The sequence below is a fragment of the Sinocyclocheilus grahami genome, unplaced genomic scaffold (assembly GCF_001515645.1).
Source record: "Sinocyclocheilus grahami isolate Dianchi unplaced genomic scaffold, SAMN03320097.WGS_v1.1 scaffold12.1, whole genome shotgun sequence".
Taxonomy (NCBI): domain Eukaryota; kingdom Metazoa; phylum Chordata; class Actinopteri; order Cypriniformes; family Cyprinidae; genus Sinocyclocheilus; species Sinocyclocheilus grahami.
The window spans coordinates 3,621,072-3,629,146 of record NW_015505191.1 but is presented as its reverse complement, the minus strand read 5'-3'; positions in this window follow the sequence as shown (position 1 = coordinate 3,629,146).

Below are 8,075 nucleotides of genomic sequence, written 5' to 3'. Positions count from 1 at the left end.
TGCATTGAAGAGTTCTGTCTTTGTGTTACACTTTACATTTCACTGCAATATTGTCACTGCAATGACATTACTAAGTACAAAAATGGTACTATTGAAATTACTAGGGGTCTCTATGCAGATAGCTTGTTTTTAAAGGGTGTTTGCTCTTAAATAAAATAAATGATTTCATATTTTTTTAATTAATCATCAACAATCCAACATGGGGCCTATTTTGAGGTTATGTTTTCAGCATAGACCGTCACACATGACTTTTTTTGCGTAAAGATGTGCTCACAGTTGATTGGTTCAATAGCTGTATATTGGACCAATCAGCTGTGAGCACACATTTGACGCAAAAAAATTCCTCAGATTTGTTTCTCTCCCTCCAAATTAATGCGTGCTTTATTTTCTTTATAATAATCATATTGATGGGTAAATGTGTTTACATTTTTCATATATTTGTTCCATAATGATTTTTTGATTTTCAGAGAAAAAAATAAATCGCGCGGACTCTAACACGTGATTGGCTCTTAACTGTGAACGTGATAGGTTTGTGTGCGCGAGCGTTCGTGTCAGTGAGGTAATCACAATTTCATGCAATTTGCAGTCCGTTTCTGGAATTAGTAACGCTTACGATGTCAAATTTGTCAATGAAACACTTAACATGACAAGAAAGTGAACTTTTAAAACGAGTCCATCGTTGTAGTCTATAACATTGACAAGTCCGGAGAGCAAATTGTGGAAACGTTTTTTCGGGTTGCCATCGACTGACTGACGGACAGCATCCGAATATTCATTTCTACCATCAAACAGGTAACTCACATCCTACTTTTCACATAATGTGCTACAATATACACAGAAACATAATGAACCAATTGTTTGAGTGATGCTGTTGTGTCAAGTCTTTAGAAAGATAAGCACAACATCATTGTAGCCTATGCAATATCAATTCAGCAATAGCAGTCAAATAGCAATATCAGTTCCGCTTCAGAATAAAGCAAGCTGTTATGAATATGAAATGCATTCATGTTGAATTAAATTGCTAACGTTACCCATTATATTTGTACACCTTGTCATTTTTACTGAGCTGAACTGTGCTCCTTTATCTATGCCTCATACTTTTGCACTTAGACAAAGATGTTGCCTTATTATTAAAAAAAAAACGGCCAGCGGGTTGTTGGAGGTTAATGAGATTTCTCAAAATTTGGACTAATGTGCTTCAAGGGTTTCTGAAAGCTATAGTTAACCCAAAATTAAATATCCTGCCGTTATATACAAAGGGGTCTTATTAACGTTACTTTTTTTAAAAATACTTTTGTGTTTTTTTGTTGTCGTTTTTGGACCTTGACACACGCGGTTGTATCAAACAGGCTGCGTAAAATTTCTTTAAAAACTTTTATTTGAGTTACATAGAATACAATAAAATAATGAGTTTTAAAGAATGGCAGACATTATCGCGATATTTTCTATTTTATAAACCATTCCATTACGACAGCAGATGCATGAAATACTCCTAGTAGCCACTAGATGGCATGCTGTGACCCCAGTTTCTGTGCTGCCTGAATGTATTCAAATTAAGTGCTAGAATACCAGTCAGATGTTTTCTTTTGCAAGATTTTTTAGTCAAAATTGCACTCCATAACATTTTAAAAAGATATTACATAAAGGATTATGTAAATGAATAATTATGATTTCAATAAGATTATATTCATATGAGACAAGTCTCTAGTAATATCAGTTTCTCTAGTAATTTTCGTTTATTTTGATATAGCACCTTTCCAGTGCTTAAGACACGTTCTAATTAATAAACATTTAAAAATGGAGTCGCAAAAAAGGGAAATTTAGCCCTGGGATGATCTTTTATTAGTTAGCATGCTACAAAATACCCCCAGCTTAATTCTATAATTCCATGCATTGAGTCAAGCTCATTAAAACAAATCCATCTAAGATGATTGATAAAGCTAGAAAAAATCAGCTACTTATAAGCCATTCTATACAGAGACGGTTTGATGAAATTGATATTTAATAGAACTTGTTTTAGTCGATGTTCATGTGCGTTTATGTATATTTAAGCTATTCTGGACCATCTCATTGATAGTTTATAGAATATGTACTCTGTTTTTATCATCAGAAAGTTGAGTTGTTCTGTAATACAGCCAGGTCAGCTATAGGACAAAAGGAATTATGGTTAGCTTTATAAGACAGGGGGAAGGTGATGGGGTGGTGCAGAGGGCTGACGTACTTAACACTTACTTAACACAAATCTCAACAATACAAGCGCATCAGGTAACACTGAGTGAATGACACAGTGACAGTTGCCTGTGTTTATGGGTAGCTTAGCCAATCAAAGGTGAACTTCTCTCAATTGCTCAAGCAGCCCGGCTGCCTCGAGACATCTCAGAGTCAACAAACTGCACTGAGAGTGCTGTAGAGTACACCTCCATTCTGAGGCTGTATGAATGTGTGTGGTAGTAATCATAAGACTGGAAGGAAAATGCTTTGGCTGTGCATTTTGTGTTGTTCTGGCCTTCTTTGTTCATTATACTGTATGTCTTATAGGTTTCATGTTCACCACACCTACACATCTGCTTTGTTCTGCTGCACAGGGTTTCTGTCCGGAGATTTTACATGTGTGTTTTCCAGACACAAAAATTATGGAGAATATTAAAAGCTCATGAAAATGATTGAATTTTTATTATGAATATGCATTTTTCTTGCTTTTATTTGCTGTAAATGATTTAATTGGCTAAAATTGCACCTGTGTATAGTAAAGCTGGTAACACACAATAAGGTTCCATTTGTTAAGATTAGTAACTTAACTACATTAGTCCACTAAAAATGAAAAATACTTGTACAACATTTATTAATCTCGGTTTATATTAATTTCAACATTTACTAATACAATTTTACAATCCAAAGTTTTATCTGACTAATATTAATTAATGGACCTGAGCTAACATGTAAAATGAATAGGTGTACTTTTATTAATTAACATTAACAAAGATTAATAAATACTGTAACAAATGTATTGCTTATTAGCAATATTAGTTAATGCATTAATTAACAAATTATTAGCTAAATGCATTAGCTAAGGAACCTTATTGTAAAGTGTTACTGTAAAGTTTGCTTGAAGGCAACTGTGATGTCTGATTTTTGAATGAGTTGATCTTTCGAGTCTTAAATTTAAATGATTTAAATTGAAATTACTTTTAAAAATCATTTTGAACTGATTCACAGATGAGCTTGAATGATTAATTAGTGAATTGATCAGAATTTAAATTATTTTTAAAAATCATTAAAATTCTTAATGATTAGCAAATAATTAATTCAGTAACACTAATAATTATTTTAAAAAATAATTCAAATTCAGATTCATTTGCTAATGAAATGATTGGTCATTCAGACCAATCTGTCAATCAGTAATCATAAATGCATGGAAGACTCTTGGAAATGTATTGGTGAAAAGGTGAGGGGAGTCTGACTACAGCTGTGAAAGTCAATGATGTATGCATCCTGATGTTTAATCAGAATGACCCATTTCTAGGACCATCTCTATTCATATAGCGCAAGCATTTTTTCCATCAGCCACTTTTTGGGTTGGAAATGATTAAATGGTGATTTCTTTGTGGGTCAATGGCCTGAGGGAGGCCATCAGAAAATTGTTTCTTAGCTAGTTTCTTTCCTTCTTTGCCACCTTTCATTAGTTCAGCTTTTCTTCTGAAGGGAACATGTCAAAGTCCATGTCGCTGTACACAAACTCTGTCAATCCTCCATCTCTAGTAGGGGTGGGCGATATGAGCTAAAATTCATATCACGATATTTTACACTGTCCAGGCAATATCGATATTATATTGCAATATGAGAAAAGAAATTACAGGCAAAATATTTTACCCTTATATAACTAGAAAAAGTGAGGGATTGGACATAGACCTGAAAAGTTTTTTTTTATTGTGTCATTGTTTTTCTCAAAAAGTGCAAACATGCAACATGAGGTAGGCCTGTATTAATTAAATTAAATGAAATATTGTGTGTTTGAGTTGGCCAGTGGTTCCCAAACTTTTTCTGGAGCTTTTGTTAAAAAAAATATTTTCAAGGCCCCCCCACCCCCTCTTTTTAAATTTTTTTTTGGAAAGTCTCTTATGCTCACCAAGGCTACATTTTATTTATTAAAAATACAGTAAACTCTGTAATATTGTGAAATACTGTCAATTTAAATGATCTATTTAAATGTTTTAACTAGGGCTGTGTACTATTTGCTTTTGTCAAATCGCACCGCTTTGTGTCTGGTGTAGACACATTGTTTTGGTATTTGTGAATCTTAAATATATTCATAATCTGCTTTACGTTTACCTGGCACTGGAAGTCCTTTCACAAACTTGTAACTTTTATGCCTAGAGCAGAACCATACATCGCTCATTTATATTTTTACATGGCTCCCTGCAATACAACTCTGATTCTTCAATCGCGCCATCTAGTGGTCTGTTATTGATACAACCACAACTGCTACAACTGATAACGGAGCGTGTCATGTTTAGGCAATTAAAATGTCAAATTAACATTTTGCCCTCAATTATTTACTTATCAGACAAGTGGCCGCATAAGCGGGAACATTATGTAGTGTTATCACCCTGCAGAGTAGGGCTGCACGATATATCGAAATTATGGAAATATCGCAATATGCATATCGCAAGGGCGTGCGATATCTGAATCATTTTAATAATAGGTTACTTAAATCAAAACGTTGCAAAAGGTCAAAGTTTTAGTTCGACGCATATAGCAGAGAATTGCTTGACGTTAAAAAGAGTTAAGTGGAATAAGCTGCAGAAAACAACTCTTTGCCGTCTCATCTTGCTGTCTGACTCACACCTGAAGCGCGCGCACAAGCCGCATCTCGCACAGCGTCTCTTCAGTTCTACACGTGCAAAGCGCGCGCGCACACACACACACACACACACACGCACACACAGAGAGACGCGTTTCAGACAGCGCGCGAACACCGAGTTGATTCGTCTTTCGCATCTCCTCCTCTCCTCCGAACAGACACATACACACAGAATTATGTCAATAGTTTCTTTTTTTTTACTGACTGTTCACTTGCCTTTAATCATGTTTGAACTTTCTCAGACTATAGTTTTTGCTGTGGTATATGAAGAAGTACTTAAAGTGTATGGAAAGCAAAGTTACAATGATATAAAATTAGTGTCATTAATTTATTTTGTTTGTATGGTCACACTGATGTTAAAATGTCATTTTCTGATTTGTGACATAACTTTTTATGTAATGCTAAAACACTGCTGGTCACTTTCAGAAGTTGTAGTGATTCTTTCTTTTCCAAGAAAGAATGTAAAACAAATTGGTTATATAATTTTCATTTTTAATATTTTAAAATATAATTGAAATTGATTTTACACACTTTAAGCAATATTGTATCGAATATCGCATTTTTTAACAAGGTATCGCATTTTTCTTCAATATCGCACAGCCCAACTGCAGAGGTTTCTTTTGCAAAATAATCTGCTGACTGTATACGATCCCTCAGTTTGGGAACCACTGGAGTAGGCGATTTGTGCTCTATTAATTTGGTCTTTTACGATGCTCTATGTGTTTGATTACTAATGCCTGTGTAGTACGGCGTTGCACACAGAGGACAAAAAATGTTAAGCCTCGACACTTTTCATTTGTGTTAAAATTTGCAAAGCTTACCAAATTGAACAAAACTATATAAATGCAAAATTTGAATTCATGACTATATAACGGTATCCATGGTATAGCAAAATCCATATCATGGAACAACATAATACTTTCATACCGGTATAGCGCCCACGCCTAATCTCTAGTACCACAAACACAGACTTACACACTCCGAGCACTCGCTTCTCTCACACTGCGCACAAGAGCTCTTTTGTTCTGTAAGTTTCTCATGACCTTTGACCTTAGGTATCGGTCGGGTGCCCATTGGGGTCTAAGAGGTGTTCCCTACTGTGTGTGTCTCTTATTCGCACACACAAACCCTGACAAAGAACTAGAGAAATTGCAAGAACAGATAGCAAACTCTCTGAAAGAATTATTGACACTAATCTTCTATTTCCTATTGTCTGAAAATGAAACACGATTCTGAACAATTCAGCAACTGAAAAAATGTTTTGTTGGGAAAGAAATGAAAGTATCTGTAATTTAAATTAAAGTGACATTTTAGTGAGCTGGAACATTGTGCGTGAGCTGCAGTTTACGTTGCAGACAGACTATCCTCAAGTGAGGATCTTACTGACCTGGATCTATCCGACCTTGTCTGGCTGCAAACATCACCAAGCAAGCGCTTTCCAGAGTGACAAGAGTTTATTTTTCCTTCAATATACTTATATGAACCTCATACTCCCTCGTGATTTATGAGAAAATACAAAAACATGGACTCTGCCGTCTGAGGGTGAGAATCAACATGGACATCCAGTGTTGGGCGATCCAATGTTATGGACCAATATTAATCTGAATCAATATAATATTGAAATTTAATGTTAATATTTTGTTTGATTTTATTTTTAAAGAAATTAATACTTTTATTCAGCAAGGATGCATTAATTTTATCGAAAGTGACAGTAAAAACATTCATAATATTACAAAATATTTCTATTTAAAATAAGTGCTGTTATTTTGAAAGAATCCTGAAAAGAAATGTATTATGGTTTCCAACTGTTTTCAGCATGGCTAATATCATGATTTGTTACTTGAGCTCCGAATCTGCATAACAGAATGATTTTTGAAGGATCATGTGACACTGAAGACTGGAGTAATAGCTGCTCAAAAATACAGGAATAAATTGCATTGTAAAATAAATAGAAAACCGTTATTTTAAATTGTAATAATATAATATTACTGTTTTTACTTGCTGAACTTAAGAGACTTGAAATGAACTTACTGACCCCAAACGTTTGAGCAGCAATGCGTTTTCTGTTCATATGGACATATACATACACAAACAAACCCATATATCATCTATATATACCCAAATCATCACATTGGACTCCGTTTGTCCGGCCGACTATTTTTTAGACCATATTTTAGCATTACCCATAGAGTGTCATCCCAGCTGTCCTCAGTGTTCGGCTCATTGCTATGAATCAGCAAAGCCAGCAGAGCATAGTACAAAACACAGACAGAATGTTCTGTCTGCTCGCTGGATTACTGGAGCTATTTCCAGATAGCACTCTGTAGTTTTCTTTCTGCCACACATACACACATAAAGGTTTTTAAGGGCGGCCTGCCTCTGGGGACAGCTGTGCCTCTCTGAGTGAGGCTCACTGAGCCATGGCTCCTATACATTCATGTGTGAAAGCAATGATGGCTCTGTATATGTCTGTAAATACAGAAGTGCTGGCCAGTCTTGGGATGCATGAATTCTTAGATCCTAGATTGCTGTAATATTTCTATTGTGTGCTGGATTCTGATGCTTTATGCATACAGCAAACATGACCCATTCAACCCCGATGAAAGACCCTATCAGATCAAAAGAACTGTTGAATGGCAGCACTGTGTTCAGAGATGGTCTTGACATAAGCTCTGGGTGTGACCATGTTTGCTGTGTTTGACTGTGGGACGTTATGTGCCTTATCTGCTGTCATATAGTTAGCCTGTATGCTATATATGTGTATATATAGACTCGCGCACACAGTATGTAAATGTGTAAATGTGGGTCAGGAAAAAAAAGAGGAGATTATGTGCAGACAGATCTGCTCTTGGTGTCAGTGCTGTGGGATATATTAGATTGAGGGATTTCTAGGACAGACACTAGAGAACATTCAGATTGCACTCAACTACACACACACACACACAGTTCAGGATGTCCTCATTCGCTATATGTGTAATGATGCTTAGTCCTGACAATAGTGAAAGGGAAAGAAAGAAAGAGAAGTGATGTGTGGCCAAGTATGATGACCCATACTCGGAATTTGTGCTCTGCATTTAAAGGTGCGCTATGTAAGTTTTTGACTCTACTAAAGCATAAAAATACCATAATATGTTTGCAGATATTTAAGAAACATGCTAAGTTAACATACTTGTTTATCTGAAAAACAATACTACAGTCAGTTATTCTCCTTTGA